The sequence below is a fragment of the Cervus elaphus genome, chromosome 15, assembly GCF_910594005.1.
Source record: "Cervus elaphus chromosome 15, mCerEla1.1, whole genome shotgun sequence".
Taxonomy (NCBI): domain Eukaryota; kingdom Metazoa; phylum Chordata; class Mammalia; order Artiodactyla; family Cervidae; genus Cervus; species Cervus elaphus.
In genome coordinates, this window is record NC_057829.1 from 11,449,661 (window position 1) to 11,477,285 (window position 27,625).

The 27,625-nt window shown below is 65.2% G+C and overlaps 8 non-coding genes across 8 annotated transcripts; all 8 read right to left on the reverse strand.

The window, feature by feature from the left end:
* Window positions 1-710: 710 nt before the first annotated feature.
* On the reverse strand, window positions 711-829 carry LOC122709641. The gene has a single exon (XR_006345630.1). It is a non-coding gene; the product is annotated as a 5S ribosomal RNA (ribosomal RNA).
* A 3,491-nt stretch (window positions 830-4,320) lies between these two features.
* LOC122709616 lies at window positions 4,321-4,439 on the reverse strand. The gene has a single exon (XR_006345605.1). It is a non-coding gene; the product is annotated as a 5S ribosomal RNA (ribosomal RNA).
* Window positions 4,440-7,965: 3,526 nt separating this feature from the next.
* Window positions 7,966-8,084, reverse strand: LOC122709617. Its single transcript, XR_006345606.1, has one exon. It is a non-coding gene; the product is annotated as a 5S ribosomal RNA (ribosomal RNA).
* A 3,490-nt stretch (window positions 8,085-11,574) lies between these two features.
* On the reverse strand, window positions 11,575-11,693 carry LOC122709618. Its single transcript, XR_006345607.1, has one exon. It is a non-coding gene; the product is annotated as a 5S ribosomal RNA (ribosomal RNA).
* Window positions 11,694-15,182: 3,489 nt separating this feature from the next.
* Window positions 15,183-15,301, reverse strand: LOC122709619. The gene has a single exon (XR_006345608.1). It is a non-coding gene; the product is annotated as a 5S ribosomal RNA (ribosomal RNA).
* A 3,539-nt stretch (window positions 15,302-18,840) lies between these two features.
* LOC122709620 lies at window positions 18,841-18,959 on the reverse strand. Its single transcript, XR_006345609.1, has one exon. It is a non-coding gene; the product is annotated as a 5S ribosomal RNA (ribosomal RNA).
* Window positions 18,960-22,446: 3,487 nt separating this feature from the next.
* LOC122709621 lies at window positions 22,447-22,565 on the reverse strand. Its single transcript, XR_006345610.1, has one exon. It is a non-coding gene; the product is annotated as a 5S ribosomal RNA (ribosomal RNA).
* Window positions 22,566-26,052: 3,487 nt separating this feature from the next.
* Window positions 26,053-26,171, reverse strand: LOC122709622. The gene has a single exon (XR_006345611.1). It is a non-coding gene; the product is annotated as a 5S ribosomal RNA (ribosomal RNA).
* Between the last annotated feature and the right edge of the window lie 1,454 nt (window positions 26,172-27,625).

Below are 27,625 nucleotides of genomic sequence, written 5' to 3' on the forward strand. Positions count from 1 at the left end.
TGCGAGTGTGTCAGGGGGCAAGGGTGTGGGCGGGCCGACTGGGGTCCAGGGGCATACCCAGAATGGAGGGCCGAGGGTGTGGAGGCCGTGGGTTGGGAAGCCTGTGTGGTTCTCTTGCTGTTTCTCTCTCCCTCTTTCTCCATCTCCCTTACCTGTGGTTTCTGGCTCCTGACCTGTCTCGGCGGCGGGGTGGGTGTGTGGGTGTGTGTGTGGGGGGTGTGTGTGTGTGTGTGTGTGAGCCCGCGGGAGAGCACGCGCAGTCGCGTGCGAGGATGGCACTAGGGTTGCGGGTGGGGCTGGGGCGTGGGGCAGCCGCCCCCCCCCACCCCCCCAGGATTACCTGAGGCTTGCCTAGGGAGCCCCAGACGGAGACTGGAAGGTCATCTGGTTTTCTGGAAGCCGAAAGCGGAGGGGCTCTCGGGCCGCACGGAGGCAGCCCAGGTCTGTGGCGGGCGTCGGAGCCCGCCCCCCAGGCCCGGGTCACCCACCCGCGGAGGGGCTGGGGCCGGGGGGATCCAAGAGATGGGACGCCCGCTGCTGCCTGCGAGGGCCGCCGGCTGGAAGGCAGGCGACCGACGGCTGTGAGCGCGGTGGGGTGCGAGGGGCCAGGGTTGGGGCGGGGGCTTGCGGTGCAGGCCACGCCAGGGGTGGGGCGGGGGGGGGTGGGGGGCGGGAGAGGGGGCGGGGGCTAAAGGAGAGGGGAGGCAAAAAGCCTACAGCATCCGGTATTCCCAGGCGGTCTCCCATCCAAGTACTAACCAGGCCCGACCCTGCTTAGCTTCCGAGATCAGACGAGATCGGGCGCGTTCAGGGTGGTATGGCCGTAGACGGAGGCGGCTGCCTCCAAGCGCCCTAAGAGCCCCGCGCCGCGCCGCGCCTCCCTTTCGCTGTGACCTGCCTGCCGGGCGGGCCAGCCGGCCGCACCTCTCCAGGGGCCGCGCGCTGTACCTGAGCCGGACGACCCGCCACCGGACTCCGGCCGGCCAGGGCCGGCAGCCCGGCGGCCGGCCGACGCCGCCCCGCCCCCGCTCACCATCCCCGTGCGTGCGTGCGGGGGCGGGACGGGCGCGGAGGTCTCGGCGCTCTCCCACCCCGGGCCTCTGCAGGCCCGCCCCCGCTGGGCGGCGCCCCCACCCCCAGCCCGTTCGCTGCACAGGGCCAGGTGGCCCCGGAGGTCTCTGGCTTCCGGGCCCGCCGCTGCCCGCCGCCCGCGGGCCTCTGAGCCTCCTCTGGGCCTCCTGCGCAGCCCAGCTGGAGCCCTGAGCGCCCATCCTGCCCGGCACCTGCCCGGTGCCCAAACCCACGGGGAGCCAGCAGCGCGGCCGACAGGAGCGCGTCAGCCCCGCCCCTTCGCCCTATCCAGGCCCCACTTGCCCCCACGCCGCCCGCCAAGCACAGGACCGTCCTGAGAGAGCAGACGGCCGACAGGCAGGCACACGGACAGACACACAAGACACTCGCCTCACGCACCCACGCCAAGTGAGACAAGCCGGCTGGCGCAAGCTCGTCAGCCAGAGCCAGGGCCCCAGCAACCTGTGAGAGGCCGGGGCCAGAGGAAGGGACTGGAGGCCGGGTGTCAGGAGACACAGAGGCAGAGAGAGACTGAGGTTCAGAGACAGACTCGAAGACAGGGAGAGGGAGATGCAGCCGGACAGACAGACGGGAGCGCGCGCGCACGCAGACACACACACACACACACACACACACACACACACACACACAGAGGGAGACACAGCGACTGACGGACAGAAAACGGGAGGCAGACACGGGAGAGAGGATGGCATCCGATCCGAGACAGACACAGTGGCACAGTCCCTGACCCACCTGAGAGAGAGGCCAGGCGGAAGAAGCAGCTTCCCCAAGGGAGGGGGCATCAGCCTTGGGCCCCGGGCCCCAGCTGCACGCGGTGCCCTGGGGCTGGCAGAGCCCCGTGGGATCCCCAAGACGTCTTGGCAGCCGAGGTCTCAAAGGTCCCCTTCGGCTTGGCTTCCTAATAAGGCAAGACCCAGCCCCCGCCCAAAGGCCAGAGCGTGAGTGTGTGAGAGTGTGTGCGTGAGAGTGTCAGGGGGCAAGGGTGTGGGCGGGCCGACTGGGGTCGGGGGTGGGGGGGGTGGGGGGGCGGGGAGGGGGGGGGGAGGCCGGGGCGGGATACCCAGAATGGAGGGGGAAGGGTGTGGAGCTGGGGGGTTGCAGATCATGTGGGGTCCAAGCATACCGGACGGTCATCTTGTTTCTTGCAATCCGAATGCGGAGTGGCCCTCCGGCCTCTTGGAGGCAACCCAGGTCTGCGTTGGGAGTCGGGGCCCCGGTCATCCTCCCGCAGAGGGGCTATGGCCGTGGCGCTCCAAAAGTTGGCACGCTGCTACCCGCCATGCCCGCTGACTGGCTGGCCGGCTGGCCAAAGGCCCTGTTGGCTGGAAGATAGGCTACGGCTTGAGGGCGTTCGGGTCATATCTGGTTTTATTCCGATGGTGTGCCTCATCCTAATGTTACTTGGTTGATGATAGGAGACTCTCTGAGTGACACTATTTCCTTGCTTTTCAATGGATCCCTTTTGTTGCAGAACCTTTCCCTTGAAAGTGAAGGAACCTATGTCTGCACAGGCACTAATGCTCTTGCAAAGGCAAAAGCAATTCCGTCCTCCACTAGCTTGGTAAGCACCAAGTCCTTCTTGTCTTCAAGTGCTTCCTATAATACGTGCAAAGGAGGACCCGGTTTTGTGGATTCTGGAGTCAGGGAGTTAACAAGTGGACGTTACATGGTTTTAAGCATTGCTGTCACTGCCCACTTACAAACCGCCTCTAAATTTAACCCTCTGTCTTACCTGTTCTTCTCTCAGAAGGCTGTGACTGCCTTGCTGCTGCTTGTCTGCCTAAGAACCCACAATGAGGTGTTAACTTTCTGCCCAGAATCAAGATCCTTCATACTCTGCCTCTGTGTGCATGCTTGTGTGCCACGTTGCTTCAGTCCTGCCTGCCTGACTGTTGTGACCCCATGGGCTGTAGCCCGCCAGGCTCCTCTTACTGTAGGAGCCTCCAGGCAAGCATGCTGAAGTAGGTTGTCATGTCGTCCTCCAGGGGATCTTCCCAACCCAGGTATCAAACCCACATCTCCTTCATTCCCTGCATGGGCAGACAGGTTCTTTACTGCTAGCACCACCTGGGAAGCGCATTCTGGCTCTACATCTCCTTAATTTATAACTAAACTCTGTTCTAGGCAACGCAGTTTCCCGCACTCTGATCCAACACCACACACACGCACACACACACAGAGGGAGACACAGCGACTGACGGACAGAAGACGGGAGGCAGACACAGGAGCGAGGATGGCATCCGATCCGAGACAGACACAGTGGCACAGTCCCTGACCCACCTCAGAGAGAGGCCAGGCTGAAGAAGCAGCTTCCCCAAGGGAGGGGGCGTCAGCCTTGGGCCCCGGGCCCCAGCTGCACGCGGTGCCCTGGGGCTGGCAGAGCCCCCCCCCCCCCCACCGTGGCGTCCCCAAGACGTCTTGGCAGCCGAGGTCTCAAAGGTCCCCTTCGGCTTGGCTTCCTAAGGCAAGACCCAGCCCCCGCCCAAAGGCCAGAGGGTGAGTGTGTGAGAGTGTGTGTGCGAGTGTGTCAGGGGGCAAGGGTGTGGGCGGGCCGACTGGGGTCCAGGGGCATACCCAGAATGGAGGGCCGAGGGTGTGGAGGCCGTGGGTTGGGAAGCCTGTGTGGTTCTCTTGCTGTTTCTCTCTCCCTCTTTCTCCATCTCCCTTACCTGTGGTTTCTGGCTCCTGACCTGTCTCGGCGGCGGGGTGGGTGTGTGGGTGTGTGTGTGGGGGGTGTGTGTGTGTGTGTGTGTGAGCCCGCGGGAGAGCACGCGCAGTCGCGTGCGAGGATGGCACTAGGGTTGCGGGTGGGGCTGGGGCGTGGGGCAGCCGCCCCCCCCCCCCCCCCCCAGGATTACCTGAGGCTTGCCTAGGGAGCCCCAGACGGAGACTGGAAGGTCATCTGGTTTTCTGGAAGCCGAAAGCGGAGGGGCTCTCGGGCCGCACGGAGGCAGCCCAGGTCTGTGGCGGGCGTCGGAGCCCGCCCCCCAGGCCCGGGTCACCCACCCGCGGAGGGGCTGGGGCCGGGGGGATCCAAGAGATGGGACGCCCGCTGCTGCCTGCGAGGGCCGCCGGCTGGAAGGCAGGCGACCGACGGCTGTGAGCGCGGTGGGGTGCGAGGGGCCAGGGTTGGGGCGGGGGCTTGCGGTGCAGGCCACGCCAGGGGTGGGGCTGGGGGAGGTGTGGGGCGGGAGAGGGGGCGGGGGCTAAAGGAGAGGGGAGGCAAAAAGCCTACAGCACCCGGTATTCCCAGGCGGTCTCCCATCCAAGTACTAACCAGGCCCGACCCTGCTTAGCTTCCGAGATCAGACGAGATCGGGCGCGTTCAGGGTGGTATGGCCGTAGACGGAGGCGGCTGCCTCCAAGCGCCCTAAGAGCCCCGCGCCGCGCCGCGCCTCCCTTTCGCTGTGACCTGCCTGCCGGGCGGGCCAGCCGGCCGCACCTCTCCAGGGGCCGCGCGCTGTACCTGAGCCGGACGACCCGCCACCGGACTCCGGCCGGCCAGGGCCGGCAGCCCGGCGGCCGGCCGACGCCGCCCCGCCCCCGCTCACCATCCCCGTGCGTGCGTGCGGGGGCGGGACGGGCGCGGAGGTCTCGGCGCTCTCCCACCCCGGGCCTCTGCAGGCCCGCCCCCGCTGGGCGGCGCCCCCACCCCCAGCCCGTTCGCTGCACAGGGCCAGGTGGCCCCGGAGGTCTCTGGCTTCCGGGCCCGCCGCTGCCCGCCGCCCGCGGGCCTCTGAGCCTCCTCTGGGCCTCCTGCGCAGCCCAGCTGGAGCCCTGAGCGCCCATCCTGCCCGGCACCTGCCCGGTGCCCAAACCCACGGGGAGCCAGCAGCGCGGCCGACAGGAGCGCGTCAGCCCCGCCCCTTCGCCCTATCCAGGCCCCACTTGCCCCCACGCCGCCCGCCAAGCACAGGACCGTCCTGAGAGAGCAGACGGCCGACAGGCAGGCACACGGACAGACACACAAGACACTCGCCTCACGCACCCACGCCAAGTGAGACAAGCCGGCTGGCGCAAGCTCGTCAGCCAGAGCCAGGGCCCCAGCAACCTGTGAGAGGCCGGGGCCAGAGGAAGGGACTGGAGGCCGGGTGTCAGGAGACACAGAGGCAGAGAGAGACTGAGGTTCAGAGACAGACTCGAAGACAGGGAGAGGGAGATGCAGCCGGACAGACAGACGGGAGCGCGCGCGCACGCAGACACACACACACACACACACACACACACACAGAGGGAGACACAGCGACTGACGGACAGAAAACGGGAGGCAGACACGGGAGAGAGGATGGCATCCGATCCGAGACAGACACAATGGCACAGTCCCTGACCCACCTGAGAGAGAGGCCAGGCGGAAGAAGCAGCTTCCCCAAGGGAGGGGGCATCAGCCTTGGGCCCCGGGCCCCAGCTGCACGCGGTGCCCTGGGGCTGGCAGAGCCCCGTGGGATCCCCAAGACGTCTTGGCAGCCGAGGTCTCAAAGGTCCCCTTCGGCTTGGCTTCCTAATAAGGCAAGACCCAGCCCCCGCCCAAAGGCCAGAGCGTGAGTGTGTGAGAGTGTGTGCGTGAGAGTGTCAGGGGGCAAGGGTGTGGGCGGGCCGACTGGGGTCGGGGGTGGGGGGGTGGGGGGGCGGGGAGGGGGGGGGGAGGCCGGGGCGGGATACCCAGAATGGAAGGGGAAGGGTGTGGAGCTGGGGGGTTGCAGATCATGTGGGGTCCAAGCATACCGGACGGTCATCTTGTTTCTTGCAATCCGAATGCGGAGTGGCCCTCCGGCCTCTTGGAGGCAACCCAGGTCTGCGTTGGGAGTCGGGGCCCCGGTCATCCTCCCGCAGAGGGGCTATGGCCGTGGCGCTCCAAAAGTTGGCACGCTGCTACCCGCCATGCCCGCTGACTGGCTGGCCGGCTGGCCAAAGGCCCTGTTGGCTGGAAGATAGGCTACGGCTTGAGGGCGTTCGGGTCATATCTGGTTTTATTCCGATGGTGTGCCTCATCCTAATGTTACTTGGTTGATGATAGGAGACTCTCTGAGTGACACTATTTCCTTGCTTTTCAATGGATCCCTTTTGTTGCAGAACCTTTCCCTTGAAAGTGAAGGAACCTATGTCTGCACAGGCACTAATGCTCTTGCAAAGGCAAAAGCAATTCCGTCCTCCACTAGCTTGGTAAGCACCAAGTCCTTCTTGTCTTCAAGTGCTTCCTATAATACGTGCAAAGGAGGACCCGGTTTTGTGGATTCTGGAGTCAGGGAGTTAACAAGTGGACGTTACATGGTTTTAAGCATTGCTGTCACTGCCCACTTACAAACCGCCTCTAAATTTAACCCTCTGTCTTACCTGTTCTTCTCTCAGAAGGCTGTGACTGCCTTGCTGCTGCTTGTCTGCCTAAGAACCCACAATGAGATGTTAACTTTCTGCCCAGAATCAAGATCCTTCATACTCTGCCTCTGTGTGCATGCTTGTGTGCCACGTTGCTTCAGTCCTGCCTGCCTGACTGTTGTGACCCCATGGGCTGTAGCCCGCCAGGCTCCTCTTACTGTAGGAGCCTCCAGGCAAGCATGCTGAAGTAGGTTGTCATGTCGTCCTCCAGGGGATCTTCCCAACCCAGGTATCAAACCCACATCTCCTTCATTCCCTGCATGGGCAGACAGGTTCTTTACTGCTAGCACCACCTGGGAAGCGCATTCTGGCTCTACATCTCCTTAATTTATAACTAAACTCTGTTCTAGGCAACGCAGTTTCCCGCACTCTGATCCAACACCACACACACGCACACACACACAGAGGGAGACACAGCGACTGACGGACAGAAGACGGGAGGCAGACACAGGAGCGAGGATGGCATCCGATCCGAGACAGACACAGTGGCACAGTCCCTGACCCACCTCAGAGAGAGGCCAGGCTGAAGAAGCAGCTTCCCCAAGGGAGGGGGCGTCAGGCTTGGGCCCCGGGCCCCAGCTGCACGCGGTGCCCTGGGGCTGGCAGAGCCCCCCCCCCCACCGTGGCGTCCCCAAGACGTCTTGGCAGCCGAGGTCTCAAAGGTCCCCTTCGGCTTGGCTTCCTAAGGCAAGACCCAGCCCCCGCCCAAAGGCCAGAGGGTGAGTGTGTGAGAGTGTGTGTGCGAGTGTGTCAGGGGGCAAGGGTGTGGGCGGGCCGACTGGGGTCCAGGGGGATACCCAGAATGGAGGGCCGAGGGTGTGGAGGCCGTGGGTTGGGAAGCCTGTGTGGTTCTCTTGCTGTTTCTCTCTCCCTCTTTCTCCATCTCCCTTACCTGTGGTTTCTGGCTCCTGACCTGTCTCGGCGGCGGGGTGGGTGTGTGGGTGTGTGTGTGGGTGTGTGTGTGTGGGGTGTGTGTGTGTGTGTGTGTGTGTGTGTGTGTGTGTGTGTGTGTGTGTGTGTGTGTGTGAGCCCGCGGGAGAGCACGCGCAGTCGCGTGCGAGGATGGCACTAGGGTTGCGGGTGGGGCTGGGGCGTGGGGCAGCCGCCCCCCCCCACCCCCCCAGGATTACCTGAGGCTTGCCTAGGGAGCCCCAGACGGAGACTGGAAGGTCATCTGGTTTTCTGGAAGCCGAAAGCGGAGGGGCTCTCGGGCCGCACGGAGGCAGCCCAGGTCTGTGGCGGGCGTCGGAGCCCGCCCCCCAGGCCCGGGTCACCCACCCGCGGAGGGGCTGGGGCCGGGGGGATCCAAGAGATGGGACGCCCGCTGCTGCCTGCGAGGGCCGCCGGCTGGAAGGCAGGCGACCGACGGCTGTGAGCGCGGTGGGGTGCGAGGGGCCAGGGTTGGGGCGGGGGCTTGCGGTGCAGGCCACGCCAGGGGTGGGGCTGGGGGAGGTGTGGGGCGGGAGAGGGGGCGGGGGCTAAAGGAGAGGGGAGGCAAAAAGCCTACAGCACCCGGTATTCCCAGGCGGTCTCCCATCCAAGTACTAACCAGGCCCGACCCTGCTTAGCTTCCGAGATCAGACGAGATCGGGCGCGTTCAGGGTGGTATGGCCGTAGACGGAGGCGGCTGCCTCCAAGCGCCCTAAGAGCCCCGCGCCGCGCCGCGCCTCCCTTTCGCTGTGACCTGCCTGCCGGGCGGGCCAGCCGGCCGCACCTCTCCAGGGGCCGCGCGCTGTACCTGAGCCGGACGACCCGCCACCGGACTCCGGCCGGCCAGGGCCGGCAGCCCGGCGGCCGGCCGACGCCGCCCCGCCCCCGCTCACCATCCCCGTGCGTGCGTGCGGGGGCGGGACGGGCGCGGAGGTCTCGGCGCTCTCCCACCCCGGGCCTCTGCAGGCCCGCCCCCGCTGGGCGGCGCCCCCACCCCCAGCCCGTTCGCTGCACAGGGCCAGGTGGCCCCGGAGGTCTCTGGCTTCCGGGCCCGCCGCTGCCCGCCGCCCGCGGGCCTCTGAGCCTCCTCTGGGCCTCCTGCGCAGCCCAGCTGGAGCCCTGAGCGCCCATCCTGCCCGGCACCTGCCCGGTGCCCAAACCCACGGGGAGCCAGCAGCGCGGCCGACAGGAGCGCGTCAGCCCCGCCCCTTCGCCCTATCCAGGCCCCACTTGCCCCCACGCCGCCCGCCAAGCACAGGACCGTCCTGAGAGAGCAGACGGCCGACAGGCAGGCACACGGACAGACACACAAGACACTCGCCTCACGCACCCACGCCAAGTGAGACAAGCCGGCTGGCGCAAGCTCGTCAGCCAGAGCCAGGGCCCCAGCAACCTGTGAGAGGCCGGGGCCAGAGGAAGGGACTGGAGGCCGGGTGTCAGGAGACACAGAGGCAGAGAGAGACTGAGGTTCAGAGACAGACTCGAAGACAGGGAGAGGGAGATGCAGCCGGACAGACAGACGGGAGCGCGCGCGCACGCAGACACACACACACACACACACACACACACACACACACACACACAGAGGGAGACACAGCGACTGACGGACAGAAAACGGGAGGCAGACACGGGAGAGAGGATGGCATCCGATCCGAGACAGACACAATGGCACAGTCCCTGACCCACCTGAGAGAGAGGCCAGGCGGAAGAAGCAGCTTCCCCAAGGGAGGGGGCATCAGCCTTGGGCCCCGGGCCCCAGCTGCACGCGGTGCCCTGGGGCTGGCAGAGCCCCGTGGGATCCCCAAGACGTCTTGGCAGCCGAGGTCTCAAAGGTCCCCTTCGGCTTGGCTTCCTAATAAGGCAAGACCCAGCCCCCGCCCAAAGGCCAGAGCGTGAGTGTGTGAGAGTGTGTGCGTGAGAGTGTCAGGGGGCAAGGGTGTGGGCGGGCCGACTGGGGTCGGGGGTGGGGGGGGTGGGGGGGGCGGGGAGGGGGGGGGAGGCCGGGGCGGGATACCCAGAATGGAGGGGGAAGGGTGTGGAGCTGGGGGGTTGCAGATCATGTGGGGTCCAAGCATACCGGACGGTCATCTTGTTTCTTGCAATCCGAATGCGGAGTGGCCCTCCGGCCTCTTGGAGGCAACCCAGGTCTGCGTTGGGAGTCGGGGCCCCGGTCATCCTCCCGCAGAGGGGCTATGGCCGTGGCGCTCCAAAAGTTGGCACGCTGCTACCCGCCATGCCCGCTGACTGGCTGGCCGGCTGGCCAAAGGCCCTGTTGGCTGGAAGATAGGCTACGGCTTGAGGGCGTTCGGGTCATATCTGGTTTTATTCCGATGGTGTGCCTCATCCTAATGTTACTTGGTTGATGATAGGAGACTCTCTGAGTGACACTATTTCCTTGCTTTTCAATGGATCCCTTTTGTTGCAGAACCTTTCCCTTGAAAGTGAAGGAACCTATGTCTGCACAGGCACTAATGCTCTTGCAAAGGCAAAAGCAATTCCGTCCTCCACTAGCTTGGTAAGCACCAAGTCCTTCTTGTCTTCAAGTGCTTCCTATAATACGTGCAAAGGAGGACCCGGTTTTGTGGATTCTGGAGTCAGGGAGTTAACAAGTGGACGTTACATGGTTTTAAGCATTGCTGTCACTGCCCACTTACAAACCGCCTCTAAATTTAACCCTCTGTCTTACCTGTTCTTCTCTCAGAAGGCTGTGACTGCCTTGCTGCTGCTTGTCTGCCTAAGAACCCACAATGAGATGTTAACTTTCTGCCCAGAATCAAGATCCTTCATACTCTGCCTCTGTGTGCATGCTTGTGTGCCACGTTGCTTCAGTCCTGCCTGCCTGACTGTTGTGACCCCATGGGCTGTAGCCCGCCAGGCTCCTCTTACTGTAGGAGCCTCCAGGCAAGCATGCTGAAGTAGGTTGTCATGTCGTCCTCCAGGGGATCTTCCCAACCCAGGTATCAAACCCACATCTCCTTCATTCCCTGCATGGGCAGACAGGTTCTTTACTGCTAGCACCACCTGGGAAGCGCATTCTGGCTCTACATCTCCTTAATTTATAACTAAACTCTGTTCTAGGCAACGCAGTTTCCCGCACTCTGATCCAACACCACACACACGCACACACACACAGAGGGAGACACAGCGACTGACGGACAGAAGACGGGAGGCAGACACGGGAGCGAGGATGGCATCCGATCCGAGACAGACACAGTGGCACAGTCCCTGACCCACCTCAGAGAGAGGCCAGGCTGAAGAAGCAGCTTCCCCAAGGGAGGGGGCGTCAGCCTTGGGCCCCGGGCCCCAGCTGCACGCGGTGCCCTGGGGCTGGCAGAGCCCGCCCCCCCCCACCGTGGCGTCCCCAAGACGTCTTGGCAGCCGAGGTCTCAAAGGTCCCCTTCGGCTTGGCTTCCTAAGGCAAGACCCAGCCCCCGCCCAAAGGCCAGAGGGTGAGTGTGTGAGAGTGTGTGTGCGAGTGTGTCAGGGGGCAAGGGTGTGGGCGGGCCGACTGGGGTCCAGGGGGATACCCAGAATGGAGGGCCGAGGGTGTGGAGGCCGTGGGTTGGGAAGCCTGTGTGGTTCTCTTGCTGTTTCTCTCTCCCTCTTTCTCCATCTCCCTTACCTGTGGTTTCAGGCTCCTGACCTGTCTCGGCGGCGGGGTGGGTGTGTGGGTGTGTGTGTGGGGGGTGTGTGTGTGTGTGTGTGTGAGCCCGCGGGAGAGCACGCGCAGTCGCGTGCGAGGATGGCACTAGGGTTGCGGGTGGGGCTGGGGCGTGGGGCAGCCGCCCCCCCCACCCCCCCAGGATTACCTGAGGCTTGCCTAGGGAGCCCCAGACGGAGACTGGAAGGTCATCTGGTTTTCTGGAAGCCGAAAGCGGAGGGGCTCTCGGGCCGCACGGAGGCAGCCCAGGTCTGTGGCGGGCGTCGGAGCCCGCCCCCCAGGCCCGGGTCACCCACCCGCGGAGGGGCTGGGGCCGGGGGGATCCAAGAGATGGGACGCCCGCTGCTGCCTGCGAGGGCCGCCGGCTGGAAGGCAGGCGACCGACGGCTGTGAGCGCGGTGGGGTGCGAGGGGCCAGGGTTGGGGCGGGGGCTTGCGGTGCAGGCCACGCCAGGGGTGGGGCTGGGGGAGGTGTGGGGCGGGAGAGGGGGCGGGGGCTAAAGGAGAGGGGAGGCAAAAAGCCTACAGCACCCGGTATTCCCAGGCGGTCTCCCATCCAAGTACTAACCAGGCCCGACCCTGCTTAGCTTCCGAGATCAGACGAGATCGGGCGCGTTCAGGGTGGTATGGCCGTAGACGGAGGCGGCTGCCTCCAAGCGCCCTAAGAGCCCCGCGCCGCGCCGCGCCTCCCTTTCGCTGTGACCCGCCTGCCGGGCGGGCCAGCCGGCCGCACCTCTCCAGGGGCCGCGCGCTGTACCTGAGCCGGACGACCCGCCACCGGACTCCGGCCGGCCAGGGCCGGCAGCCCGGCGGCCGGCCGACGCCGCCCCGCCCCCGCTCACCATCCCCGTGCGTGCGTGCGGGGGCGGGACGGGCGCGGAGGTCTCGGCGCTCTCCCACCCCGGGCCTCTGCAGGCCCGCCCCCGCTGGGCGGCGCCCCCAGCCCCAGCCCGTTCGCTGCACAGGGCCAGGTGGCCCCGGAGGTCTCTGGCTTCCGGGCCCGCCGCTGCCCGCCGCCCGCGGGCCTCTGAGCCTCCTCTGGGCCTCCTGCGCAGCCCAGCTGGAGCCCTGAGCGCCCATCCTGCCCGGCACCTGCCCGGTGCCCAAACCCACGGGGAGCCAGCAGCGCGGCCGACAGGAGCGCGTCAGCCCCGCCCCTTCGCCCTATCCAGGCCCCACTTGCCCCCACGCCGCCCGCCAAGCACAGGACCGTCCTGAGAGAGCAGACGGCCGACAGGCAGGCACACGGACAGACACACAAGACACTCGCCTCACGCACCCACGCCAAGTGAGACAAGCCGGCTGGCGCAAGCTCGTCAGCCAGAGCCAGGGCCCCAGCAACCTGTGAGAGGCCGGGGCCAGAGGAAGGGACTGGAGGCCGGGTGTCAGGAGACACAGAGGCAGAGAGAGACTGAGGTTCAGAGACAGACTCGAAGACAGGGAGAGGGAGATGCAGCCGGACAGACAGACGGGAGCGCGCGCGCACGCAGACACACACACACACACACACACACACACACACACACACAGAGGGAGACACAGCGACTGACGGACAGAAAACGGGAGGCAGACACGGGAGAGAGGATGGCATCCGATCCGAGACAGACACAGTGGCACAGTCCCTGACCCACCTGAGAGAGAGGCCAGGCGGAAGAAGCAGCTTCCCCAAGGGAGGGGGCATCAGCCTTGGGCCCCGGGCCCCAGCTGCACGCGGTGCCCTGGGGCTGGCAGAGCCCCGTGGGATCCCCAAGACGTCTTGGCAGCCGAGGTCTCAAAGGTCCCCTTCGGCTTGGCTTCCTAATAAGGCAAGACCCAGCCCCCGCCCAAAGGCCAGAGCGTGAGTGTGTGAGAGTGTGTGCGTGAGAGTGTCAGGGGGCAAGGGTGTGGGCGGGCCGACTGGGGTCGGGGGTGGGGGGGGGTGGGGGGGCGGGGAGGGGGGGGGGGGGCGGGGGCGGGATGCCCAGAATGGAGGGGGAAGGGTGTGGAGCTGGGGGGTTGCAGATCATGTGGGGTCCAAGCATACCGGACGGTCATCTTGTTTCTTGCAATCCGAATGCGGAGTGGCCCTCCGGCCTCTTGGAGGCAACCCAGGTCTGCGTTGGGAGTCGGGGCCCCGGTCATCCTCCCGCAGAGGGGCTATGGCCGTGGCGCTCCAAAAGTTGGCACGCTGCTACCCGCCATGCCCGCTGACTGGCTGGCCGGCTGGCCAAAGGCCCTGTTGGCTGGAAGATAGGCTACGGCTTGAGGGCGTTCGGGTCATATCTGGTTTTATTCCGATGGTGTGCCTCATCCTAATGTTACTTGGTTGATGATAGGAGACTCTCTGAGTGACACTATTTCCTTGCTTTTCAATGGATCCCTTTTGTTGCAGAACCTTTCCCTTGAAAGTGAAGGAACCTATGTCTGCACAGGCACTAATGCTCTTGCAAAGGCAAAAGCAATTCCGTCCTCCACTAGCTTGGTAAGCACCAAGTCCTTCTTGTCTTCAAGTGCTTCCTATAATACGTGCAAAGGAGGACCCGGTTTTGTGGATTCTGGAGTCAGGGAGTTAACAAGTGGACGTTACATGGTTTTAAGCATTGCTGTCACTGCCCACTTACAAACCGCCTCTAAATTTAACCCTCTGTCTTACCTGTTCTTCTCTCAGAAGGCTGTGACTGCCTTGCTGCTGCTTGTCTGCCTAAGAACCCACAATGAGGTGTTAACTTTCTGCCCAGAATCAAGATCCTTCATACTCTGCCTCTGTGTGCATGCTTGTGTGCCACGTTGCTTCAGTCCTGCCTGCCTGACTGTTGTGACCCCATGGGCTGTAGCCCGCCAGGCTCCTCTTACTGTAGGAGCCTCCAGGCAAGCATGCTGAAGTAGGTTGTCATGTCGTCCTCCAGGGGATCTTCCCAACCCAGGTATCAAACCCACATCTCCTTCATTCCCTGCATGGGCAGACAGGTTCTTTACTGCTAGCACCACCTGGGAAGCGCATTCTGGCTCTACATCTCCTTAATTTATAACTAAACTCTGTTCTAGGCAACGCAGTTTCCCGCACTCTGATCCAACACCACACACACGCACACACACACAGAGGGAGACACAGCGACTGACGGACAGAAGACGGGAGGCAGGCACAGGAGCGAGGATGGCATCCGATCCGAGACAGACACAGTGGCACAGTCCCTGACCCACCTCAGAGAGAGGCCAGGCTGAAGAAGCAGCTTCCCCAAGGGAGGGGGCGTCAGCCTTGGGCCCCGGGCCCCAGCTGCACGCGGTGCCCTGGGGCTGGCAGAGCCCCCCCCCCCCCCACCGTGGCGTCCCCAAGACGTCTTGGCAGCCGAGGTCTCAAAGGTCCCCTTCGGCTTGGCTTCCTAAGGCAAGACCCAGCCCCCGCCCAAAGGCCAGAGGGTGAGTGTGTGAGAGTGTGTGTGCGAGTGTGTCAGGGGGCAAGGGTGTGGGCGGGCCGACTGGGGTCCAGGGGCATACCCAGAATGGAGGGCCGAGGGTGTGGAGGCCGTGGGTTGGGAAGCCTGTGTGGTTCTCTTGCTGTTTCTCTCTCCCTCTTTCTCCATCTCCCTTACCTGTGGTTTCTGGCTCCTGACCTGTCTCGGCGGCGGGGTGGGTGTGTGGGTGTGTGTGTGGGGGGTGTGTGTGTGTGTGTGTGTGAGCCCGCGGGAGAGCACGCGCAGTCGCGTGCGAGGATGGCACTAGGGTTGCGGGTGGGGCTGGGGCGTGGGGCAGCCGCCCCCCCCCCCCCCCCCAGGATTACCTGAGGCTTGCCTAGGGAGCCCCAGACGGAGACTGGAAGGTCATCTGGTTTTCTGGAAGCCGAAAGCGGAGGGGCTCTCGGGCCGCACGGAGGCAGCCCAGGTCTGTGGCGGGCGTCGGAGCCCGCCCCCCAGGCCCGGGTCACCCACCCGCGGAGGGGCTGGGGCCGGGGGGATCCAAGAGATGGGACGCCCGCTGCTGCCTGCGAGGGCCGCCGGCTGGAAGGCAGGCGACCGACGGCTGTGAGCGCGGTGGGGTGCGAGGGGCCAGGGTTGGGGCGGGGGCTTGCGGTGCAGGCCACGCCAGGGGTGGGGCTGGGGGAGGTGTGGGGCGGGAGAGGGGGCGGGGGCTAAAGGAGAGGGGAGGCAAAAAGCCTACAGCACCCGGTATTCCCAGGCGGTCTCCCATCCAAGTACTAACCAGGCCCGACCCTGCTTAGCTTCCGAGATCAGACGAGATCGGGCGCGTTCAGGGTGGTATGGCCGTAGACGGAGGCGGCTGCCTCCAAGCGCCCTAAGAGCCCCGCGCCGCGCCGCGCCTCCCTTTCGCTGTGACCTGCCTGCCGGGCGGGCCAGCCGGCCGCACCTCTCCAGGGGCCGCGCGCTGTACCTGAGCCGGACGACCCGCCACCGGACTCCGGCCGGCCAGGGCCGGCAGCCCGGCGGCCGGCCGACGCCGCCCCGCCCCCGCTCACCATCCCCGTGCGTGCGTGCGGGGGCGGGACGGGCGCGGAGGTCTCGGCGCTCTCCCACCCCGGGCCTCTGCAGGCCCGCCCCCGCTGGGCGGCGCCCCCACCCCCAGCCCGTTCGCTGCACAGGGCCAGGTGGCCCCGGAGGTCTCTGGCTTCCGGGCCCGCCGCTGCCCGCCGCCCGCGGGCCTCTGAGCCTCCTCTGGGCCTCCTGCGCAGCCCAGCTGGAGCCCTGAGCGCCCATCCTGCCCGGCACCTGCCCGGTGCCCAAACCCACGGGGAGCCAGCAGCGCGGCCGACAGGAGCGCGTCAGCCCCGCCCCTTCGCCCTATCCAGGCCCCACTTGCCCCCACGCCGCCCGCCAAGCACAGGACCGTCCTGAGAGAGCAGACGGCCGACAGGCAGGCACACGGACAGACACACAAGACACTCGCCTCACGCACCCACGCCAAGTGAGACAAGCCGGCTGGCGCAAGCTCGTCAGCCAGAGCCAGGGCCCCAGCAACCTGTGAGAGGCCGGGGCCAGAGGAAGGGACTGGAGGCCGGGTGTCAGGAGACACAGAGGCAGAGAGAGACTGAGGTTCAGAGACAGACTCGAAGACAGGGAGAGGGAGATGCAGCCGGACAGACAGACGGGAGCGCGCGCGCACGCAGACACACACACACACACACACACACACACACACAGAGGGAGACACAGCGACTGACGGACAGAAAACGGGAGGCAGACACGGGAGAGAGGATGGCATCCGATCCGAGACAGACACAATGGCACAGTCCCTGACCCACCTGAGAGAGAGGCCAGGCGGAAGAAGCAGCTTCCCCAAGGGAGGGGGCATCAGCCTTGGGCCCCGGGCCCCAGCTGCACGCGGTGCCCTGGGGCTGGCAGAGCCCCGTGGGATCCCCAAGACGTCTTGGCAGCCGAGGTCTCAAAGGTCCCCTTCGGCTTGGCTTCCTAATAAGGCAAGACCCAGCCCCCGCCCAAAGGCCAGAGCGTGAGTGTGTGAGAGTGTGTGCGTGAGAGTGTCAGGGGGCAAGGGTGTGGGCGGGCCGACTGGGGTCGGGGGTGGGGGGGTGGGGGGGGCGGGGGGGGGGGGGGGGGGGCCGGGGCGGGATACCCAGAATGGAAGGGGAAGGGTGTGGAGCTGGGGGGTTGCAGATCATGTGGGGTCCAAGCATACCGGACGGTCATCTTGTTTCTTGCAATCCGAATGCGGAGTGGCCCTCCGGCCTCTTGGAGGCAACCCAGGTCTGCGTTGGGAGTCGGGGCCCCGGTCATCCTCCCGCAGAGGGGCTATGGCCGTGGCGCTCCAAAAGTTGGCACGCTGCTACCCGCCATGCCCGCTGACTGGCTGGCCGGCTGGCCAAAGGCCCTGTTGGCTGGAAGATAGGCTACGGCTTGAGGGCGTTCGGGTCATATCTGGTTTTATTCCGATGGTGTGCCTCATCCTAATGTTACTTGGTTGATGATAGGAGACTCTCTGAGTGACACTATTTCCTTGCTTTTCAATGGATCCCTTTTGTTGCAGAACCTTTCCCTTGAAAGTGAAGGAACCTATGTCTGCACAGGCACTAATGCTCTTGCAAAGGCAAAAGCAATTCCGTCCTCCACTAGCTTGGTAAGCACCAAGTCCTTCTTGTCTTCAAGTGCTTCCTATAATACGTGCAAAGGAGGACCCGGTTTTGTGGATTCTGGAGTCAGGGAGTTAACAAGTGGACGTTACATGGTTTTAAGCATTGCTGTCACTGCCCACTTACAAACCGCCTCTAAATTTAACCCTCTGTCTTACCTGTTCTTCTCTCAGAAGGCTGTGACTGCCTTGCTGCTGCTTGTCTGCCTAAGAACCCACAATGAGATGTTAACTTTCTGCCCAGAATCAAGATCCTTCATACTCTGCCTCTGTGTGCATGCTTGTGTGCCACGTTGCTTCAGTCCTGCCTGCCTGACTGTTGTGACCCCATGGGCTGTAGCCCGCCAGGCTCCTCTTACTGTAGGAGCCTCCAGGCAAGCATGCTGAAGTAGGTTGTCATGTCGTCCTCCAGGGGATCTTCCCAACCCAGGTATCAAACCCACATCTCCTTCATTCCCTGCATGGGCAGACAGGTTCTTTACTGCTAGCACCACCTGGGAAGCGCATTCTGGCTCTACATCTCCTTAATTTATAACTAAACTCTGTTCTAGGCAACGCAGTTTCCCGCACTCTGATCCAACACCACACACACGCACACACACACAGAGGGAGACACAGCGACTGACGGACAGAAGACGGGAGGCAGACACGGGAGCGAGGATGGCATCCGATCCGAGACAGACACAGTGGCACAGTCCCTGACCCACCTCAGAGAGAGGCCAGGCTGAAGAAGCAGCTTCCCCAAGGGAGGGGGCGTCAGGCTTGGGCCCCGGGCCCCAGCTGCACGCGGTGCCCTGGGGCTGGCAGAGCCCCCCCCCCCCACCGTGGCGTCCCCAAGACGTCTTGGCAGCCGAGGTCTCAAAGGTCCCCTTCGGCTTGGCTTCCTAAGGCAAGACCCAGCCCCCGCCCAAAGGCCAGAGGGTGAGTGTGTGAGAGTGTGTGTGCGAGTGTGTCAGGGGGCAAGGGTGTGGGCGGGCCGACTGGGGTCCAGGGGGATACCCAGAATGGAGGGCCGAGGGTGTGGAGGCCGTGGGTTGGGAAGCCTGTGTGGTTCTCTTGCTGTTTCTCTCTCCCTCTTTCTCCATCTCCCTTACCTGTGGTTTCTGGCTCCTGACCTGTCTCGGCGGCGGGGTGGGTGTGTGGGTGTGTGTGTGGGTGTGTGTGTGTGGGGTGTGTGTGTGTGTGTGTGTGTGTGTGTGTGTGTGTGTGTGTGTGTGTGTGTGTGTGTGTGTGTGTGAGCCCGCGGGAGAGCACGCGCAGTCGCGTGCGAGGATGGCACTAGGGTTGCGGGTGGGGCTGGGGCGTGGGGCAGCCGCCCCCCCCCCCCCCCCCAGGATTACCTGAGGCTTGCCTAGGGAGCCCCAGACGGAGACTGGAAGGTCATCTGGTTTTCTGGAAGCCGAAAGCGGAGGGGCTCTCGGGCCGCACGGAGGCAGCCCAGGTCTGTGGCGGGCGTCGGAGCCCGCCCCCCAGGCCCGGGTCACCCACCCGCGGAGGGGCTGGGGCCGGGGGGATCCAAGAGATGGGACGCCCGCTGCTGCCTGCGAGGGCCGCCGGCTGGAAGGCAGGCGACCGACGGCTGTGAGCGCGGTGGGGTGCGAGGGGCCAGGGTTGGGGCGGGGGCTTGCGGTGCAGGCCACGCCAGGGGTGGGGCTGGGGGAGGTGTGGGGCGGGAGAGGGGGCGGGGGCTAAAGGAGAGGGGAGGCAAAAAGCCTACAGCACCCGGTATTCCCAGGCGGTCTCCCATCCAAGTACTAACCAGGCCCGACCCTGCTTAGCTTCCGAGATCAGACGAGATCGGGCGCGTTCAGGGTGGTATGGCCGTAGACGGAGGCGGCTGCCTCCAAGCGCCCTAAGAGCCCCGCGCCGCGCCGCGCCTCCCTTTCGCTGTGACCTGCCTGCCGGGCGGGCCAGCCGGCCGCACCTCTCCAGGGGCCGCGCGCTGTACCTGAGCCGGACGACCCGCCACCGGACTCCGGCCGGCCAGGGCCGGCAGCCCGGCGGCCGGCCGACGCCGCCCCGCCCCCGCTCACCATCCCCGTGCGTGCGTGCGGGGGCGGGACGGGCGCGGAGGTCTCGGCGCTCTCCCACCCCGGGCCTCTGCAGGCCCGCCCCCGCTGGGCGGCGCCCCCACCCCCAGCCCGTTCGCTGCACAGGGCCAGGTGGCCCCGGAGGTCTCTGGCTTCCGGGCCCGCCGCTGCCCGCCGCCCGCGGGCCTCTGAGCCTCCTCTGGGCCTCCTGCGCAGCCCAGCTGGAGCCCTGAGCGCCCATCCTGCCCGGCACCTGCCCGGTGCCCAAACCCACGGGGAGCCAGCAGCGCGGCCGACAGGAGCGCGTCAGCCCCGCCCCTTCGCCCTATCCAGGCCCCACTTGCCCCCACGCCGCCCGCCAAGCACAGGACCGTCCTGAGAGAGCAGACGGCCGACAGGCAGGCACACGGACAGACACACAAGACACTCGCCTCACGCACCCACGCCAAGTGAGACAAGCCGGCTGGCGCAAGCTCGTCAGCCAGAGCCAGGGCCCCAGCAACCTGTGAGAGGCCGGGGCCAGAGGAAGGGACTGGAGGCCGGGTGTCAGGAGACACAGAGGCAGAGAGAGACTGAGGTTCAGAGACAGACTCGAAGACAGGGAGAGGGAGATGCAGCCGGACAGACAGACGGGAGCGCGCGCGCACGCAGACACACACACACACACACACACACACACACACACACACACAGAGGGAGACACAGCGACTGACGGACAGAAAACGGGAGGCAGACACGGGAGAGAGGATGGCATCCGATCCGAGACAGACACAATGGCACAGTCCCTGACCCACCTGAGAGAGAGGCCAGGCGGAAGAAGCAGCTTCCCCAAGGGAGGGGGCATCAGCCTTGGGCCCCGGGCCCCAGCTGCACGCGGTGCCCTGGGGCTGGCAGAGCCCCGTGGGATCCCCAAGACGTCTTGGCAGCCGAGGTCTCAAAGGTCCCCTTCGGCTTGGCTTCCTAATAAGGCAAGACCCAGCCCCCGCCCAAAGGCCAGAGCGTGAGTGTGTGAGAGTGTGTGCGTGAGAGTGTCAGGGGGCAAGGGTGTGGGCGGGCCGACTGGGGTCGGGGGTGGGGGGGTGGGGGGGCGGGGAGGGGGGGGGGAGGCCGGGGCGGGATACCCAGAATGGAGGGGGAAGGGTGTGGAGCTGGGGGGTTGCAGATCATGTGGGGTCCAAGCATACCGGACGGTCATCTTGTTTCTTGCAATCCGAATGCGGAGTGGCCCTCCGGCCTCTTGGAGGCAACCCAGGTCTGCGTTGGGAGTCGGGGCCCCGGTCATCCTCCCGCAGAGGGGCTATGGCCGTGGCGCTCCAAAAGTTGGCACGCTGCTACCCGCCATGCCCGCTGACTGGCTGGCCGGCTGGCCAAAGGCCCTGTTGGCTGGAAGATAGGCTACGGCTTGAGGGCGTTCGGGTCATATCTGGTTTTATTCCGATGGTGTGCCTCATCCTAATGTTACTTGGTTGATGATAGGAGACTCTCTGAGTGACACTATTTCCTTGCTTTTCAATGGATCCCTTTTGTTGCAGAACCTTTCCCTTGAAAGTGAAGGAACCTATGTCTGCACAGGCACTAATGCTCTTGCAAAGGCAAAAGCAATTCCGTCCTCCACTAGCTTGGTAAGCACCAAGTCCTTCTTGTCTTCAAGTGCTTCCTATAATACGTGCAAAGGAGGACCCGGTTTTGTGGATTCTGGAGTCAGGGAGTTAACAAGTGGACGTTACATGGTTTTAAGCATTGCTGTCACTGCCCACTTACAAACCGCCTCTAAATTTAACCCTCTGTCTTACCTGTTCTTCTCTCAGAAGGCTGTGACTGCCTTGCTGCTGCTTGTCTGCCTAAGAACCCACAATGAGATGTTAACTTTCTGCCCAGAATCAAGATCCTTCATACTCTGCCTCTGTGTGCATGCTTGTGTGCCACGTTGCTTCAGTCCTGCCTGCCTGACTGTTGTGACCCCATGGGCTGTAGCCCGCCAGGCTCCTCTTACTGTAGGAGCCTCCAGGCAAGCATGCTGAAGTAGGTTGTCATGTCGTCCTCCAGGGGATCTTCCCAACCCAGGTATCAAACCCACATCTCCTTCATTCCCTGCATGGGCAGACAGGTTCTTTACTGCTAGCACCACCTGGGAAGCGCATTCTGGCTCTACATCTCCTTAATTTATAACTAAACTCTGTTCTAGGCAACGCAGTTTCCCGCACTCTGATCCAACACCACACACACGCACACACACACAGAGGGAGACACAGCGACTGACGGACAGAAGACGGGAGGCAGACACGGGAGCGAGGATGGCATCCGATCCGAGACAGACACAGTGGCACAGTCCCTGACCCACCTCAGAGAGAGGCCAGGCTGAAGAAGCAGCTTCCCCAAGGGAGGGGGCGTCAGCCTTGGGCCCCGGGCCCCAGCTGCACGCGGTGCCCTGGGGCTGGCAGAGCCCGCCCCCCCCCACCGTGGCGTCCCCAAGACGTCTTGGCAGCCGAGGTCTCAAAGGTCCCCTTCGGCTTGGCTTCCTAAGGCAAGACCCAGCCCCCGCCCAAAGGCCAGAGGGTGAGTGTGTGAGAGTGTGTGTGCGAGTGTGTCAGGGGGCAAGGGTGTGGGCGGGCCGACTGGGGTCCAGGGGGATACCCAGAATGGAGGGCCGAGGGTGTGGAGGCCGTGGGTTGGGAAGCCTGTGTGGTTCTCTTGCTGTTTCTCTCTCCCTCTTTCTCCATCTCCCTTACCTGTGGTTTCAGGCTCCTGACCTGTCTCGGCGGCGGGGTGGGTGTGTGGGTGTGTGTGTGGGGGGTGTGTGTGTGTGTGTGTGTGAGCCCGCGGGAGAGCACGCGCAGTCGCGTGCGAGGATGGCACTAGGGTTGCGGGTGGGGCTGGGGCGTGGGGCAGCCGCCCCCCCCACCCCCCCAGGATTACCTGAGGCTTGCCTAGGGAGCCCCAGACGGAGACTGGAAGGTCATCTGGTTTTCTGGAAGCCGAAAGCGGAGGGGCTCTCGGGCCGCACGGAGGCAGCCCAGGTCTGTGGCGGGCGTCGGAGCCCGCCCCCCAGGCCCGGGTCACCCACCCGCGGAGGGGCTGGGGCCGGGGGGATCCAAGAGATGGGACGCCCGCTGCTGCCTGCGAGGGCCGCCGGCTGGAAGGCAGGCGACCGACGGCTGTGAGCGCGGTGGGGTGCGAGGGGCCAGGGTTGGGGCGGGGGCTTGCGGTGCAGGCCACGCCAGGGGTGGGGCTGGGGGAGGTGTGGGGCGGGAGAGGGGGCGGGGGCTAAAGGAGAGGGGAGGCAAAAAGCCTACAGCACCCGGTATTCCCAGGCGGTCTCCCATCCAAGTACTAACCAGGCCCGACCCTGCTTAGCTTCCGAGATCAGACGAGATCGGGCGCGTTCAGGGTGGTATGGCCGTAGACGGAGGCGGCTGCCTCCAAGCGCCCTAAGAGCCCCGCGCCGCGCCGCGCCTCCCTTTCGCTGTGACCCGCCTGCCGGGCGGGCCAGCCGGCCGCACCTCTCCAGGGGCCGCGCGCTGTACCTGAGCCGGACGACCCGCCACCGGACTCCGGCCGGCCAGGGCCGGCAGCCCGGCGGCCGGCCGACGCCGCCCCGCCCCCGCTCACCATCCCCGTGCGTGCGTGCGGGGGCGGGACGGGCGCGGAGGTCTCGGCGCTCTCCCACCCCGGGCCTCTGCAGGCCCGCCCCCGCTGGGCGGCGCCCCCAGCCCCAGCCCGTTCGCTGCACAGGGCCAGGTGGCCCCGGAGGTCTCTGGCTTCCGGGCCCGCCGCTGCCCGCCGCCCGCGGGCCTCTGAGCCTCCTCTGGGCCTCCTGCGCAGCCCAGCTGGAGCCCTGAGCGCCCATCCTGCCCGGCACCTGCCCGGTGCCCAAACCCACGGGGAGCCAGCAGCGCGGCCGACAGGAGCGCGTCAGCCCCGCCCCTTCGCCCTATCCAGGCCCCACTTGCCCCCACGCCGCCCGCCAAGCACAGGACCGTCCTGAGAGAGCAGACGGCCGACAGGCAGGCACACGGACAGACACACAAGACACTCGCCTCACGCACCCACGCCAAGTGAGACAAGCCGGCTGGCGCAAGCTCGTCAGCCAGAGCCAGGGCCCCAGCAACCTGTGAGAGGCCGGGGCCAGAGGAAGGGACTGGAGGCCGGGTGTCAGGAGACACAGAGGCAGAGAGAGACTGAGGTTCAGAGACAGACTCGAAGACAGGGAGAGGGAGATGCAGCCGGACAGACAGACGGGAGCGCGCGCGCACGCAGACACACACACACACACACACACACACACACACACACACAGAGGGAGACACAGCGACTGACGGACAGAAAACGGGAGGCAGACACGGGAGAGAGGATGGCATCCGATCCGAGACAGACACAATGGCACAGTCCCTGACCCACCTGAGAGAGAGGCCAGGCGGAAGAAGCAGCTTCCCCAAGGGAGGGGGCATCAGCCTTGGGCCCCGGGCCCCAGCTGCACGCGGTGCCCTGGGGCTGGCAGAGCCCCGTGGGATCCCCAAGACGTCTTGGCAGCCGAGGTCTCAAAGGTCCCCTTCGGCTTGGCTTCCTAATAAGGCAAGACCCAGCCCCCGCCCAAAGGCCAGAGCGTGAGTGTGTGAGAGTGTGTGCGTGAGAGTGTCAGGGGGCAAGGGTGTGGGCGGGCCGACTGGGGTCGGGGGTGGGGGGGGTGGGGGGGCGGGGAGGGGGGGGGAGGCCGGGGCGGGATACCCAGAATGGAGGGGGAAGGGTGTGGAGCTGGGGGGTTGCAGATCATGTGGGGTCCAAGCATACCGGACGGTCATCTTGTTTCTTGCAATCCGAATGCGGAGTGGCCCTCCGGCCTCTTGGAGGCAACCCAGGTCTGCGTTGGGAGTCGGGGCCCCGGTCATCCTCCCGCAGAGGGGCTATGGCCGTGGCGCTCCAAAAGTTGGCACGCTGCTACCCGCCATGCCCGCTGACTGGCTGGCCGGCTGGCCAAAGGCCCTGTTGGCTGGAAGATAGGCTACGGCTTGAGGGCGTTCGGGTCATATCTGGTTTTATTCCGATGGTGTGCCTCATCCTAATGTTACTTGGTTGATGATAGGAGACTCTCTGAGTGACACTATTTCCTTGCTTTTCAATGGATCCCTTTTGTTGCAGAACCTTTCCCTTGAAAGTGAAGGAACCTATGTCTGCACAGGCACTAATGCTCTTGCAAAGGCAAAAGCAATTCCGTCCTCCACTAGCTTGGTAAGCACCAAGTCCTTCTTGTCTTCAAGTGCTTCCTATAATACGTGCAAAGGAGGACCCGGTTTTGTGGATTCTGGAGTCAGGGAGTTAACAAGTGGACGTTACATGGTTTTAAGCATTGCTGTCACTGCCCACTTACAAACCGCCTCTAAATTTAACCCTCTGTCTTACCTGTTCTTCTCTCAGAAGGCTGTGACTGCCTTGCTGCTGCTTGTCTGCCTAAGAACCCACAATGAGGTGTTAACTTTCTGCCCAGAATCAAGATCCTTCATACTCTGCCTCTGTGTGCATGCTTGTGTGCCACGTTGCTTCAGTCCTGCCTGCCTGACTGTTGTGACCCCATGGGCTGTAGCCCGCCAGGCTCCTCTTACTGTAGGAGCCTCCAGGCAAGCATGCTGAAGTAGGTTGTCATGTCGTCCTCCAGGGGATCTTCCCAACCCAGGTATCAAACCCACATCTCCTTCATTCCCTGCATGGGCAGACAGGTTCTTTACTGCTAGCACCACCTGGGAAGCGCATTCTGGCTCTACATCTCCTTAATTTATAACTAAACTCTGTTCTAGGCAACGCAGTTTCCCGCACTCTGATCCAACACCACACACACGCACACACACACAGAGGGAGACACAGCGACTGACGGACAGAAGACGGGAGGCAGACACGGGAGCGAGGATGGCATCCGATCCGAGACAGACACAGTGGCACAGTCCCTGACCCACCTCAGAGAGAGGCCAGGCTGAAGAAGCAGCTTCCCCAAGGGAGGGGGCGTCAGCCTTGGGCCCCGGGCCCCAGCTGCACGCGGTGCCCTGGGGCTGGCAGAGCCCCCCCCCCCCCACCGTGGCGTCCCCAAGACGTCTTGGCAGCCGAGGTCTCAAAGGTCCCCTTCGGCTTGGCTTCCTAAGGCAAGACCCAGCCCCCGCCCAAAGGCCAGAGGGTGAGTGTGTGAGAGTGTGTGTGCGAGTGTGTCAGGGGGCAAGGGTGTGGGCGGGCCGACTGGGGTCCAGGGGGATACCCAGAATGGAGGGCCGAGGGTGTGGAGGCCGTGGGTTGGGAAGCCTGTGTGGTTCTCTTGCTGTTTCTCTCTCCCTCTTTCTCCATCTCCCTTACCTGTGGTTTCTGGCTCCTGACCTGTCTCGGCGGCGGGGTGGGTGTGTGGGTGTGTGTGTGGGGGGGGTGTGTGTGTGTGTGTGTGAGCCCGCGGGAGAGCACGCGCAGTCGCGTGCGAGGATGGCACTAGGGTTGCGGGGGGGGCTGGGGCGTGGGGCAGCCGCCCCCCCCCCACCCCCCCAGGATTACCTGAGGCTTGCCTAGGGAGCCCCAGACGGAGACTGGAAGGTCATCTGGTTTTCTGGAAGCCGAAAGCGGAGGGGCTCTCGGGCCGCACGGAGGCAGCCCAGGTCTGTGGCGGGCGTCGGAGCCCGCCCCCCAGGCCCGGGTCACCCACCCGCGGAGGGGCTGGGGCCGGGGGGATCCAAGAGATGGGACGCCCGCTGCTGCCTGCGAGGGCCGCCGGCTGGAAGGCAGGCGACCGACGGCTGTGAGCGCGGTGGGGTGCGAGGGGCCAGGGTTGGGGCGGGGGCTTGCGGTGCAGGCCACGCCAGGGGTGGGGCTGGGGGAGGTGTGGGGCGGGAGAGGGGGCGGGGGCTAAAGGAGAGGGGAGGCAAAAAGCCTACAGCACCCGGTATTCCCAGGCGGTCTCCCATCCAAGTACTAACCAGGCCCGACCCTGCTTAGCTTCCGAGATCAGACGAGATCGGGCGCGTTCAGGGTGGTATGGCCGTAGACGGAGGCGGCTGCCTCCAAGCGCCCTAAGAGCCCCGCGCCGCGCCGCGCCTCCCTTTCGCTGTGACCTGCCTGCCGGGCGGGCCAGCCGGCCGCACCTCTCCAGGGGCCGCGCGCTGTACCTGAGCCGGACGACCCGCCACCGGACTCCGGCCGGCCAGGGCCGGCAGCCCGGCGGCCGGCCGACGCCGCCCCGCCCCCGCTCACCATCCCCGTGCGTGCGTGCGGGGGCGGGACGGGCGCGGAGGTCTCGGCGCTCTCCCACCCCGGGCCTCTGCAGGCCCGCCCCCGCTGGGCGGCGCCCCCACCCCCAGCCCGTTCGCTGCACAGGGCCAGGTGGCCCCGGAGGTCTCTGGCTTCCGGGCCCGCCGCTGCCCGCCGCCCGCGGGCCTCTGAGCCTCCTCTGGGCCTCCTGCGCAGCCCAGCTGGAGCCCTGAGCGCCCATCCTGCCCGGCACCTGCCCGGTGCCCAAACCCACGGGGAGCCAGCAGCGCGGCCGACAGGAGCGCGTCAGCCCCGCCCCTTCGCCCTATCCAGGCCCCACTTGCCCCCACGCCGCCCGCCAAGCACAGGACCGTCCTGAGAGAGCAGACGGCCGACAGGCAGGCACACGGACAGACACACAAGACACTCGCCTCACGCACCCACGCCAAGTGAGACAAGCCGGCTGGCGCAAGCTCGTCAGCCAGAGCCAGGGCCCCAGCAACCTGTGAGAGGCCGGGGCCAGAGGAAGGGACTGGAGGCCGGGTGTCAGGAGACACAGAGGCAGAGAGAGACTGAGGTTCAGAGACAGACTCGAAGACAGGGAGAGGGAGATGCAGCCGGACAGACAGACGGGAGCGCGCGCGCACGCAGACACACACACACACACACACACACACACACACACACACAGAGGGAGACACAGCGACTGACGGACAGAAAACGGGAGGCAGACACGGGAGAGAGGATGGCATCCGATCCGAGACAGACACAGTGGCACAGTCCCTGACCCACCTGAGAGAGAGGCCAGGCGGAAGAAGCAGCTTCCCCAAGGGAGGGGGCATCAGCCTTGGGCCCCGGGCCCCAGCTGCACGCGGTGCCCTGGGGCTGGCAGAGCCCCGTGGGATCCCCAAGACGTCTTGGCAGCCGAGGTCTCAAAGGTCCCCTTCGGCTTGGCTTCCTAATAAGGCAAGACCCAGCCCCCGCCCAAAGGCCAGAGCGTGAGTGTGTGAGAGTGTGTGCGTGAGAGTGTCAGGGGGCAAGGGTGTGGGCGGGCCGACTGGGGTCGGGGGTGGGGGGGGTGGGGGGGCGGGGAGGGGGGGGGGGAGGCCGGGGCGGGATACCCAGAATGGAGGGGGAAGGGTGTGGAGCTGGGGGGTTGCAGATCATGTGGGGGCCAAGCATACCGGACGGTCATCTTGTTTCTTGCAATCCGAATGCGGAGTGGCCCTCCGGCCTCTTGGAGGCAACCCAGG